General features: G+C 48.8%; 1 protein-coding gene and 1 pseudogene across 1 annotated transcript in view; one reads left to right on the top strand and one right to left on the bottom strand.

Moving 5' to 3' along the window:
* Positions 1-14,073, top strand: part of LOC101584040 (interferon-induced GTP-binding protein Mx2-like) — a 91,144-nt gene that overhangs the window by 38,941 nt on the left and 38,130 nt on the right. The gene's annotated exons all lie outside the window — the stretch shown is intronic.
* Positions 12,747-13,485, bottom strand: LOC101560741 (annotated as a pseudogene).

The raw sequence follows: 14,073 nt of genomic DNA, 5'->3' as shown, positions 1-14,073 counted from the left end.
GGAAGCCCAGGGAACTCCCTGCAGGGTGGCTGGCATGTGCGCCTCACGTGCTGAAGACACCGGAGGGCTGGGGGCCGCTGTCCAAAGGCCGCGGCAGCAAAGGGCACCAGCTCTGGAAGACCCGAGCTCCGCACCGCTGCACCTATAGTAATACTTTTATTTTTTTAATTTTATTTATTTATGTGTGTGTGTGTGTGTGTGTGTGTGTGGCCAGCTCAGCCCACCAGGGGGGCAGGGCTGGCTGGCATGTGGTGCTGGGGCATCGAACCACGGTCCCTGTGCTTTGCTAAGCTTGTTCCAAGTAGGTGCTTTAGACCACTGAGCCATCTCACCAGCCCGCAAGTCTTTCTATATCCTTGTCTCCTGGACTTGTTCTGGGTGGGCTGGAGGTCTGAGATAGTCTTTTTTTCTTTCTTTGGGCATTTAAATTGTTTTCTTAATTAATTAATAAATTAATTGGTACAGGTTCTCGTTACATAGCTCAGACTCATAGTGATCCTCCTGTCTTAGCCTCCTGAGCACTGGGATTACAGGTGTGCAGCACCACACTCAGTTTCAGTGACTGGCACAGTGCGCCCAGGGTTCTGGAGCCAGCATAGCATGTGTTACCAGGGATCAAAACTGGGTCCTTGCACTTTCCAGGCAGGCACTTATACTGCCGAGCTATCTCCCCAGTCTGTTTTGGTAGTTTTGAAGCTCCCAATGTTCACTCAGACTCAGCAGCGATGGGCGAGGGATAGGGCATGGGTCAGCAAGGTTCCTGAGACAGTTGTGAAGGGGCATGGTAGGGCTGAGCAAAGCTCCTGTGACTGCTCGCCAGGCCCAAGCAAAGCTGAGCAACTCTTCCACCCTGCTCATGCACACAGGCTGGACTCACTAGGTTTCCATAGCCAGCCAGTGTTTTCTGCATCGTATGAAGGTAGGATAGCCCGCCGCAGGTCAAACAAGCTTCCACGATGATGTTCCGCAGGCCAACTCGCTGGATCTCTGTAGCTGCCTGGTGTCTGCCTAGGTTCTGAGAGGCTGGGATACCCACTGCAAGTCCACTGACCTTCCACACTGATGTTGGAGAGAGGCCAAATGCCTGTTTTTGCTTTTGTAGTTAGCAAAACACATTGGTTTTACCTCTTGTTGGAAATCTTTTAGAACCATCAGGAAATCTTTCTGCCTGTCCAGCCCTCAAATGATGCCCCTGCCATCACCCGGCAATTGATGAGCTCTCTTCTTTTGACCTCTTCCCTTTGCCATGTTTCTTGATGATGCCATGTCCTTTCTGTTGTTGTTTTGAAAACTGATCTTTTATTGAATTCATGTGCTTTGTAACTTCTACGTTTTGTTTTCCTAGTTCTTTTAACTAGTCCATTGCCTTTTACTTTGCACAGTTTTGCGGTCTATCAGATGAGGTTTCCTTTGCTCAATTCAGATGGAAATCATAAATCATCTAAGTGATACTCTGGTAAGACTCTCCATGTCATCCCGTGACAAGAGTTGACACAGCCAGGTGGTGCTGATGGTTGTTCCCAGGTGTCACCATCCAATGCCAGCTTGTGCTGGACAGTATAGGTCAACTCTGCTAGGCACTCAGGTTCTGCTGCTGCTGCTGACCATCACAGGATGGCAGGGATGTGAGGTGTGCACAGTGTGCCTGCAGATTCTCAGCCTCCTGCAGAAGGCAGTCCACCTTCAGGATGCAGAGCACCAGGTCCCCCCTCCCGAGGCCTGCATTAGTAGGCCATGGTCACTGGAAGCAGCGGGATCATGCTGGACTGACACAGGCCTGAGCATCTCTACCTCAGGAGTCAGGAAGGAGGACTCAGATTGAAACACACTGAAGATGGTGATGGTCTCTCAAAGAGCATGGGGAGATTTATGCAAAGCAGATACTCAGGACGAGCCACCTTCTGTGTTTTAGAAATAGATCAGAGGAAAAAATAAAAAATTAAAAAGAAAAAAAAAAAAAAGAAATAGATCAGAGGGGCCAGGGAAGGGCCAGCAAGGGCAGTCCCCAGGAACCTTGTGTACTCCATGTCCCTACAGGTGACTTCCAGCCTGGAACCCCATAGAAATACCTGGATCACCCAGCACTCATTGCAGCCTCTGATCAGAGTGGCTGGGCACACTGCAGCCTACAGTTCTGGCCTGCTCCCTCATGCAGACACATAAGGTGCATTCCTTGGAACCAAAGTCCTTTCCATTCTCTTCGCTGTCTCCTTTTTTTTTTAAAAATTTATTTGTGTGTGTGTGTGTGTGTGTGTGGCCAGCTCAGCCCACCAGGGGGCGGAGCTGGCTGGCATGTGGTGCTGGGGGATTGAACCGTGGTCCCTGTGCTTTGCTAAGCTTGTTCTAAGTAGGTGCTTTAGACCACTGAGCCATCTCACCAGCCCTTCACTGTCTCCTTGAGTTACACAGTATTCAGTGCACAGAACAGGACAGGCCATAAAGCTGGACCTGCTGTTGCTCTCCATGCCCAAGTTGCTGACTTGGTGGTTCTCCAGGTGGGGTCTCAGTGAGCCCTTGAGTGCCAGGCATGTGTGGTTCCCGAGCTCTCTCTCCAGGCCTCCTGTTCCTGCAGGTGGCTGCCACCAGGATGCAGCATTGATGGTCCCGCTCTGGAGCAGTCTGGCACCTGATCTGTTACAACAGCTGCTCTGGGTGCTTGGAATGCTTGCAATCATATTTTGGCTGGTTCAGAGACCTACTACAAAAGGACATTCAGCTGGAACTAGTGTCTCCTGGCTGATATCCCTGTGTCTTTGCTGCAACCATGCTCACTGGTAACAGCTCTGTTGTGCCCAATGCGGGGCTGTCAAGCCTGCTCCAGGAGCCACTGTGACCCCATGAGGTGCTGAGCGCTCCCAATGTTGGGCCCCAGGAACATGTGAGGCCCCAGCGTGATCCTCAGTCCTACAGGCACAGTCACTCTCCCGGTCCCTCTTTAGAGAAACCCATCCATCCCATTGCCTGGCTCTTCTGGGCCTGAAGAGCTTTCAGAGGACTTTGATTCAGTTCTCCCCTTCTTTTATTTTTTTATTTTTTTTATTATGTCATAATATTTTTATTTAATTAATTAAAGTTATTAAATTTTTTTCATTAAACAATTCAAACTATCAATTTTTTTCGGCAGCACCAGGTGTTGCATTCAGGAATTTGCTCCTGCCAGGGAGGTTCTTATTCCACTGAGCCTGCTCCCCGCCCCACCAAAATTAAGTTTAAGAAATCGTTTCTTAAAAATTTTAGTACCATTAAAGTGAAACCCATCTCCACTTGTTCTCTACGTGGAACTCGATAGAAGAATTTTCCAAGAATTTATTTTCGAGGAGACTCGCCTGCTGCCGATGTATTCCTGAACACGTGTTGCAGTTGAACTGGGGAGTGGAAGTCCTGTCCCCAATCGGGGGTGTCTAGGGAAAAGGTTCAGGAGGGTCCTCTTCACCAAGGGCCTAGACCCTCTCGGGTATCTCTGAACCATAAATTCTCCTTTGGAAACTGAAAGCCTAAGGTGGAGAGAATGAGCTACACCTCGGGATGTCGGGTTCCCCTTGTGGCCCATAAGAAGAAAGGCCCCCTTCTTTTATTTTTTATTTATTTTTTATTTTTTTGTGGAACCAGGGATTGAACTCAGGCCCTTGCACTTGCCAGGGAAGTGCTTAATCCACTGAGCCATCTCCCCGGCCCCCTTTTTTTTAATTTTTTTTTTTTTTTTTTTAGTTCTCCCCTTCTTGATGCATCTAGAGATTCACATCAAGGACCGAAAGTATGGTGATGAAACAGTTGAATGAGATTTTGTTTCTAGAAATTTAACAGAAAGTTCTTGTTGTACCCTGTTAAAATTGACTCCATTTTGTTGCCCTTCTAACCTCGCCAAGTTCCTGTTCTGTATGTGCCGACCTCTCCCAATTCCTCCAATTTCCCAATTCCTCCAATTCCTCCCCCCTGTGACTCAAGTCTTATATTTGTTCCCCAAACCTTATCTTGTCCTGCAGAACTCTGCGTGATTTTAGCACCCCCGCCCAATGCACCCACTTGATGTACTCATGACTGCCAATTCAGCACCCCACCCAATAAGGACCACCTAATGAACTAATGACCCTGCCATTTCTTCCTCTCCATCCCTTCCCTGTTTTTGCAGTTTTCAAGCTTAAATGCTGACCCCTTGTCAATGCTCAGTGCACCTCTTTGCACTTTGCATAGAGACCGCTGTTGGGTACCAGCTAAAATAAAGCGCTTCTTTTAACTTTTGGACTTGCCTCATCGTCATCTGATTTTTGAGTTACAACAGTTCTGAAAAAGAATCTTTAGGCACAGATTGCTGGAGTGGTCTCAAGGCTGTGCTGGGGTCACTGTTTCATCACCAACCTCCCTGGACATCCATATAGAAGCGTCTCCCTGATTTCAGGAGCATCTGCTCCCTTTCTTCCCCTTAATACACAGGGTGCATCCTGTTAATCAGAGCACTTTATGGGGCTGGGTTAGGTGCATGGAAATAGCATGGGAGGAGGCTTCCTCCAAGGACTTGGTCCCTTTCCCTCTTCTTCTATTTCATGAGGTCATCAGTTTCCTTTGTGCACCCCCTCTGTTTCATTAGGGAGCTCATTTTGCTTTGCAATTCTTCAATTTGTTTTCCTTCAGCTCCAACTGTTTCCTAAAATAAGGTCCAGAGTCCACAGTAACGCATGCCACATGCAAACGTCCCTGTAAAGGCACTGCCATTGCCCTAGGTTTTCTGCTTTTCCATTCCATTCATCCATGAAGTGTTTTTGCTTTTTGAATTCAACAGAATACATAGGTCTTTTATCTCGTTGGAAATCTTTTTTTAAAAAAATATTTATTTATTTATTTATTTATTTATTGTGTGGCCAGCTACAGCCCACCAGGGGGCGGGTGGGCTGGCCTGTGGTGCTGGGGGATTGAATCGCGGTCCCTGTGCTTTGCTTGGCTTAAGCTTGTTCTAAGTAGGTGCTTTAGACCACTGAGCCATCTCACCAATCCTTGTTGGAAATCTTTTAGAACCATTTAGGGTTGGCTTCTGACTTCAGGGACTGCTCTAATTGCTCCTGAGAGAGGAAGCCGCAGCACACTTTCACCCCTGTCCTTGCTGGCCCTCTGCAGCTCTCCCTGAAGAGACTCCAAAGGCATAGTCCTTGAGACCAGGCTTTTTTGGGTTAAATGCAAATCATTAGAATCCATTCTCTTTTCTTCCATAATTTTATTGAGAAACAAATAATAATGAGACAGTTTCAAACCAAATTGGTGGGACAGTTTCAATAATTAACACATTGCACACTCTTCCTAGTGGTTATTTGCTGTTCAAGATGCAGACATGATATCCTATTTACAAACACTATTAGAACAAATCCCTGTATTCATTAAGAGAATGTAACTATATATCTATCCTAATCATTCTGAATACACAGATACAAAATGGACATTCATCTGTGTCCCCTTTTTTGTTTAGTTCCATCATTTGAATATTATAGTTGTGTTAACTCAGCACAATATTCTAAAAGAGTCCAGTAGTCCATAATAGTATTGGGTCTTCCGCTTGACTGGCAGTGTCAGAAATCCATTCATGTTACCTCCATTTTCCTTCTCCCTGTCCGGCCCTTAGCCCTCGAGGGCTGCCCCTGCCTCATCCTCCCATTGATGAGCTCTCCTCTTTCACCTCTCCTCTCTGCCGTGCTTCTGGATGATGCCATGACCTTCTGTTGTGTGTGGAGAGCAAATCTTTCACTCAACCCATGTACTTTGTAACTGCCAGGTTGTTTCCCTGATTCTTCTAACTCACCTGTCAGCATATCCATTGCAGGACCCTCACATTCAAGTCTCCTTTGCTCAATTCATACAGAAATCATCAGTCATCCCAGTGATACTCTGCTGGCACTCTCAATGTCACCCTGTTACTGATACAGGGAGAAAAACTGGTCTCGGGTGGGTGACCTCCAAACCATTCAAGGAACCTCCAAACCCTACAAGGAACCTCCAAATGACATAGAGAAAAACAATCTCTGGACCTGACCTGCATGAGTTCATGTTCTCTAAAACCGAAGAATGAATTTTAGGAACAAACAGAGGTTATGAGCAGAATATATTTATTGAGAGAAAGAAAGCTCCTGTCCAAGAGAGGGACAGGAGGGGGGCCCGAGTGGGTAGTTCCCTGGGAAGTTGTCTCTTCCAGGGACTTTTATAGTGTAAAACCATGTGGGGCTAAGGTAGAGAGAATGGGAACTCACTTAGGTGGGCAGGAGGTGGGACAAAACTATGGTCAACAATGGGATTACATATGGGACAGGGTCTCTCTCTGTTGGGGGTTGGGCTAGTGACTCACTTGGGTCTTTCCAGGTGATTGATACCTATTTAGAATATCAATCCCAGGTGCTACTCTTTTAGCATTTGTTTGGCCTTTAGGTCTTTAGGTCTGGTTCACAGCAGGAGCATCCGCCCCTCCCACAGTTGTAAGGCATCTCATCTTGTGTGCTGTCTCCTTTGAGGGCCTGGCCCTGTCTGACTGCCTATAATATTTTTATCTAACTCGGCTGCCTACAGTATTACCACAGTTGATGCAGCCAGGTGGTGTTCAGGGCTGTTCCCAGGTGTCAACCATGCAATGGCAGCTAGCCCTGGACACTGTAGGTCGACTTTGCTGGGTACTCAGTGTCTCCTCCTGCTGCTGCTGCCCATCACAGTCCTATTCTACCCTGTGTACTAGTGTTGGACGGCACCACAGGTTGGCTATCCAGGTGCTGGGTCACTGCCACTGGTCTGTTAGCTGCTGTTCAATGTCAGCTGCACTGTTTACTGTGTCTTCTCTTCCTACTCAGGATGAAATGCCTAAATACATTCCCAGGACTTCAGGAGCCCACACAAGCAGCAAAATAAATCATGAACAGGATTACGGACACCAAGTCTTTCACGGGGCTTGGGCTGCAACACAGATATGGGGTCTCCAGGAGGATCCCCTCCTAGACTAAAACCCAAGGAGTGCTGGAAAGCACTACCAACACAGCAGCAGGCAGCCTGCATCAAGGCGGCTGAGGGCTGAGACCAGGCCTGTTCTGGAGGGCCTGCTGTGGAGGCTGGGCATGCAAATAAGGGGCCCAGGTGCTCCCCAGAAAGCTTCAGAATCCACTCTAGTGGCTACAGGAGGGCAGTCATCTGCCAGGGATTGTCTGCATGGTTGTTGTAGTGGAGCATAGGGCTTGGTAGCCAGAAGGACACTAAAGCAAACCGTGCAGGAGCACTGGGGTTCCTGGGGTAGCAGGAAGGAGGGGCAGGTCCTCCTCCATCTCAATTTTGATTTATTTATTTATTTTTTAATTTTATTTATTTATTTATGTGTGTGTGTGTGTGTGGCCAGCTCAGCCCACCAGAGGGCAGGGCTGGCATGTGGTGCTGGGGGATTGAACCGCGGTCCCTGTGCTTTGCCAAGCTTGTTCTAAATAGGTGCTTTAGACCACTGAGCCATCTCGCCAGCCCCTCCATCTCAATTTTGAGAGCAGTTCTGACCTTCTTGGTCTTCTTGTATCAACAGCGACCTGTCTCTCTCTGTGTCCTGGACTAGCAATCTAAGCTTTGCATTCTCTCCCCAAGGTGGTTCTCTCCCAGAAAGACCCCAGGAGTGCTTGAGATGAGAGGAAATGCCAGCTCTGGTCACGTACTCCATATCCTTATTTCACTCTCAGCCTGGCACAGCGCCTCTTGGGTCTGATCATTTCTTCTTCAGAGAAACTCTGGGAAAGAGTTGTTGCCTTTCTGTCACAGCGTCACTTTGCTTCACAGCATAAGCCTGGGGTACAAGTTTCTTTCACATGGAGTCACAATTTTTTGAATCTTCCCACATACAGTGGTTATCCTCTCTTGGATAGATCTCTGCCACTTTGCAAGATTTTTTAATGGTTTTTTTAACCTCAATTTCTTCAATTTCGTTTTTGCAGATGCCAATGCTTCAGTTTGGAGAATGTGAGGAGTTTCTTGTATATCATGTAGTTTAGAGTTTTTAGTTTCTCTGAAACCCAAGCCTCTCTGCTGCACTGATTTTCAAGCTCTTCGTCTTTGCTTCGTTCCCCCATGAAGCTGACCCCTGGCTCTGTCGCCTTCCCCTGGTGTGCCTCCTGTCCCACTGGGACTTCTTGGTGCTGTTCACCTGATTCCCGGCTCCACCCGTCTCTCAGATCCTTCGCGATACCATGCAGTTGGCAGGCTGTGCGCTGGCAGAGCTCTGCCTTCCTGTGTCGCCTCCTGCTGCAGCCGACTTCTGCACACCCATAGGCTGCCGCTTTACCTGGAGCTCTGGTGATCTGTGCTTTTCTTCTGGATCTGTGCATAACTTTTTTTTTTTTTTAAGATTTATTTATTTATTCATTCATTTATTTTGTGTGTGTGGCCAGCTCAGCCCACCAGGGGGCGGGGCCGGCTGGCATGTGGTGCTGGGGGATTGAACCGCTGTCCCTGTGCTCTGCTAAGCTTGTTCTAAGTAGGTGCTTTAGACCACTGAGCCATATCACCAGCCCCTGTACATAACTTTGTAGGCCTTATTCTCTCATTTTAACTCTAGGGGGACTTCCACCCCCTTTCTTCACATATGAGCCCAATTGCCCTGAAAACAAGGCTGTCTTCAGCTCTGCTTAGCCTGGGCAGGAGTCCTCTTGAGTCCCAAGAAAGGCCTAAGAATCTGCCGTGGAGACTCCCACTTGGGAACTTCACAGCTATGTCCTGTGCCTACTGACCGCTGTCTTTCACCCCACTGGCCAGCCTGATGCTCTTCACTGGCCACCACCTCTGGGGCCACAACTGCAAGCCCACTGCCTGTCTGCCTGGGGCATCTGTGACCCTGCAGGTACCCCCAAATAAATCTTTTCTTATCAATTTCCTCTAGCAAAACCTAAGTGACATACACTTATAAAATCATCTCTTAATTGTAACATGGCTTTGAGATCATAGACTAGTTGTCTTTCCTTGCCTGGCCAATGGGAAAGCTTTATGCACGAAGTCACTGGTGGCACAAATTATTGCTGGTGGGAGGAATAAAAGCCTCCCATTCCTGGCCTTGGGGAGTATGAGGACTACAGCTCTACTCTTGAGGTCAGAGCACGGGCTGTGAGGCCAGATCCACACTTGCTGAGGGCAGGGCCTCTGCGCTGGGTCTGGTCCCAACTGCTCAGCACTGACCTATTTGGAATTTGGGGAAGGTGACAAGATCTGCAGTTGATTCAGGGACAGCTGTGGCTGAACCCGAGGTGTTCAGTGCATCTATCATTGACTACATCTTGAGTTCAAATGTGGTGTTTTCGTAGCTATACATGGGACACCAGGTCCCATCTGTTCCCTGCACTATTTCCCGAGCACAGACTAGGGGACGGCCAGCCTCTGCTGGGCCCTGTGCCTGCTGCCTGCACCGTGGTCACAGACCCTGTTGTTCCCTCCAGTGCCTACATGGCAGTCTCTCGCTGTGGTCTGGGCCTGGGAGTCCCTGGCTCTGGCAGGAGGGTGTGGCCCTGTGGTTCCTGCTCTAGGCCTCCCTCCCTGCAGATGGCAGCCTCCAAGATGCTCATAGAAACTATCCCCACTGGCACGCTCCGCCCCCCAGGACACTGCGTCAGGGGTCCTGAGCCCTTGTGGTTGCCCGGCCTCCTCTGGGGCTGCAGAGACTTCACCACAGTGGGTGTGCAGTGGAGCGCATGTGTCCCAGCTGAAGTCCAGGCACCTTGGCTGTGACATGCTCACTGGTGACAGCTTTTGCTGCCTAATGGGGCCTCTACAGCCTGCTGCAGGCCGTTCCTGAAAACCCTGTTGAGCAGCACTCCAGCTGCCTGGCCTCTGTGCCTTAGTTTCCTCCAGCGTTGATGCATCCTCCAGCTTTCTCCAGAGTCCTGTGGTCAGCACGACCCTTTTCTCCCATTACTTTTCTTTTCTTTCTTTCTTTCTTTCTTTCTTTCTTTTTTTTTTTTTACATTTATTTAGTGTGTATGTGTGTGCGTGTGTGTGGCCAGCTCAGCCCACCAGGGGGCGGCGCTGGCTGGCATGTGGTGCTGGGGGATTGAACCGCGGTCCATGTGCTTTGCCAAGCTTGTTCTAAGTAGGTGCTTTAGACCACTGAGCCATGTCTCCAGCCCCCCATTACTTTTCTATGGTGACATGTAGCATGTATTAGAAGGCAACGTGCACCCAACCAAATACACTTCTTGGCAAGCCTTCTGTAAACTGCAGCTTCTGCTTTGGGGGTTTCCACCACTAGGGGGAGGCCGTGAGCGCTCACAGGGCCACATTCCCAGATTCTGATAAGGACTTCCTTTTGGAATAAGGATTTTTGTTGTTGTTGTTGTTGTTCCTCGAATGCCTTCAGGGCACGTTTGGCCAGCTGGAGAGGTGTGAGGTTTGAATTCCAGCAACCTGAGGCTGACAGCTTTGTGGAAGCAGCCACTTAAAGGACTGAGCTAGGGCCAGGCCCCCAGGACTTCCTTTTGGAAGAATGCTTCTTTTGATTTTCATTTATTTTGATGATTTGCCCCTTTATTTCCTTAAACTCTAATGTATCAAGTAGTCTTTTCTTAGGAAAGGGACAGTTACAGAGGTGTGGTAGTGCATGTCTGCAATCCCAGCACTCTGGGAGCTTGGAGCACAGGTCTAGGAAGTTGGAGTCCAATCCAAGCCACATTGGGGGAGTCTGCCTCAAAAACTAGTAAAACTCAGAGGATAGAGTGTCGCTCCCCGCCCACCAGGGGGTGGGCTGGCTGGCATGTGGTGCTGGGGGATTGAACCGCGGTCCCTTTGCTTTGCTAAGCTTGTTTTAAGTAGGTGCTTTAGACCACTGAGCCATCTCACCAGCCCGAGATGGGTTCTATATTAATGGAATCATGAAATGAGAAAGAAAAAAAAGCAAAACTAAGGACCTAAACCTTGTATTGTGTCTGGCCCGATTGCAGAGGAGAGCAATTTGTGTGTATGCGAAACTTAGTGCAATTTACATTTTGCTTCAAAGTAGTTATCTAAGGTAAAACTGGACTCAGACAATACAAGCTCACTACCAATCCTCTATGTTTCACACACCAAGAAGAATTTATTAAAATATTGGTCCCTGGGTCTGATGCAGTTGTGCGTGATAATAGTCCCAGCACTCAGGAGGCTGAGGCAGGAGGATCAATGTGAGTATGAGGACAGCTTGGGCTACAAAGTGAGTTCAGAGTCAGCCTAAGCTACGTACTGAGGTTCTGTCTAAAAAAACACACAAAGGATTCTACTAGCTTAGAAAAGAAAGATTTTGTATTTCTCAGGGCTTGGATCTCCCGAGAATCTGGGTCTCAGTGCAGCCAGATGGGTCACAGTGTCTGTTTCCCTGTAAGTCTTGTAAATCACAAGTGTATGGCACCACTTCATACCTGACTCATGGGCCTGTGGAGACAGCTCAGCAGTTTAAGCTCCTGCCGAGGAAAGCACAGGCACTGGGGTTCGATCCCCAGCACCACCTGCCATGCCAACCCCATTTCAGGCATGCAAAGGTAGCCACCATGACCAGGCAGAGTGGCCCACGCCTGTAATCCCAGCACTAGGAGGCTGAAACAGGAGGATCACTGAGTCCAAGCTGCATAGCGAGACCCTATACCAGTATATAAAATTAAAACAAAAAAATAACTGAAGCTTATTCCAGATACGGGTGCATCTGGCTTTGTGTGCATGTGACTGTCTGTAAAGGTTACACAAAAGTTTGTGAAATTGTAGGCATGGGTGAGTGCATGCCAGGTAAGCACACACACTGGCATTTCTGTGCCAGCCATCCCACGTGCCCGTGACACCCTAGGACCCGAGCCTTCGGGCACCTGTGCTGCTCGTGGTCACTGCCCCTCACATGGCACAGCCTCTCGCTTTGGCCAGCGCTGCCATTTACACCCTGGCCCACATCTGTTGGCCATAACTGAGCTGGGTCTTGTCACCATACTGCAGAGCTGCACTCACACATCCGGCAGGGGTCTCCTGTGCTCATGCGCACTGCGTCCTCAGGGCGGAAGGGCTGCGCAGCCAGCCCCAGGGTCCCCTCAGGGTTGCTCCCCTGGGAATTTAAAGGCTAGGTGGTGTAGGAAGGGCTTCTGTGCAGCTGGGATGCTGGGTAGGGCTGGCTGTCTGCATGTTGAACGTGTCTGTTCCCAAGGAGTCGGGTCTCCTACCATGAAAAGCTTGTGGAGCTCCTTGCCACACTGATCCTTCTGGGGTCAGTTGTGGGCCATGACGTTTCCAGGTGTGTATTCCTGTGTTTCCGGGTGTCTCATGATGAGCAAACTTGCACCTGCCGTGCGCTGCCTTCCACTCTGCTGATGAAAGGTCAGGCACAGGCAGCTGGTAGCCCACCTGTGAGAGCGCATTCTGCTCTGTGCTTAAAGCACTCTGTTAGTCCTGCTCTGGGCAGAGCTGAGTGAGCACGTCCTTGTTGGGCACACACAGGACTTTAGATTCCGTGGCCAGCACTGCAAAAGAAACCCACTACTGATCAAAGGCACAATGTAATGTGGATTTATGTCATTACAATTTTGTAATTGTGCAGGTGGTGTGGCACGTGCTGGAACCCGATAATCCTTCTCAGAGTATTCTGACGCAGGATTATCAGGAGTTGCTGGCTAGCCTGGAATACATCACAAGAGTTTTCATTAAAAGATAATATAATAGGATAAAAGTAGCTTCTTATTTATAAATTACATGCAGAAGTTGTTTCTTTCTTTTTCTTTTTCTTTTTTTTTTTTGCTGCAAAAGGGTTTATTTTCTTTTGGTCCAAGATTTGGGAGGGGGCTCCAGAAAGGTGAGAAAGCTGCCTAGTGGCTGGAGGGAGAGGGTTAGGCAAAGCCCTTACGCCGGGTGATGCAGGAGCCCCTCAGAGACCGCCAGGCTCTGACCTCCTAGTCGTATTTAAGGGTGAGCCTTTCAAAGAGGTGCTCGCCCAGCCCAGCCTGGGGGCTCGCCAGCCTGCGGAGTTTGGTGAGGTGGTCACCTGTCTTCTTGATGAGCATCACCTCCTCATCTAGGAAGTAGTTCTCCAGGAAATCACAGATATGGGGGTCGGTCTTGGCAGAGCCCAAGGCATGGAGGTCCAGAAGAGCTTGGTTCAGGTTCTTCTCCAGGGCCAGGGCAGCTTCCATGGCGTCCAAGAGTTTATCCTACTCATCTTCAGATGGTTTCTGCACATCTTGAAAGAGTACACGGCCGCTGCACCGGTTTTGCATCTTCAGGAGATGCTCGGCTCCCTTGCATTTCTCCTTGGCCAGCTCACGGAAGAAGTGGCCCACGCCCTCCAGAGCCACATCATCTCGGTCAAAGTAGTAGCCCAGAGAGAGGTAGGTGTGGGAGGCCTGCAGGTGCAGGCTCACCAACCGGTTGACAGCAGCCTCCACCTCGGTGGAATAATTCTGACAAATCTGGGAGGTCATGGCTGATCAGCAATAAGGAGCTACCCACAAAAGAACGGTGTTGTCCGGTCCTGGAAGGAGGAGATAGGTGAGAAGATAGTCCCAAAACTTGTACCTGGAAGGTGGATGGGAAGATGAAAGAGGAGTCCCCAGGTCTGTTCCGTCCAAACACTGTTGAAGCAAAAACAGATCCGCGGGACCTCCGGACACGCCGCTCAGAAGTTGTTTCTTTATGGTAAAATCGAAAGCCAAATAATGTTTTAAAGTGTGCCGTTCATGCTACATGCTGTCAGTCACAGCTGTTAGCTCTAAAATCTGTATGCACTGAGGGACTGTATTGCTGGTTGCTAAATTTCCCATGAGTTTTACCCATAGCTCTCTGAATCTGTTGTCCTCCACAGTTGTGACTGTTCTTTAAAGCATTCATGAGCAGGTTCTTTAAAAGGACCTTAAAAGTACTGATAACAGCTTTCTAACAGAAATTTATTTTTCATTGCTTTAAAGAAAATACTAGGGCTGGGGAGATGGCTCAGTGGAATAAGCACTTGCCTGGCAAGCGCAAGGACCTGAGTTCAATTCCTGGTTCCATCAAACAAATAAAATAAATTAAAGATTACTTAAGAAAATACTAGGGGCTTGTGAGATGGCTCAGTGGTCTAAAGCACCTACTTAGAACAAGCTTAGCAAA

This window comes from Octodon degus, unplaced genomic scaffold, assembly GCF_000260255.1.
Source record: "Octodon degus isolate 3935 unplaced genomic scaffold, OctDeg1.0 scaffold00061, whole genome shotgun sequence".
NCBI lineage: Eukaryota > Metazoa > Chordata > Mammalia > Rodentia > Octodontidae > Octodon > Octodon degus.
Note: the sequence above shows the minus strand (reverse complement) of the source record. Positions and strands in the feature narration are given on the sequence as shown.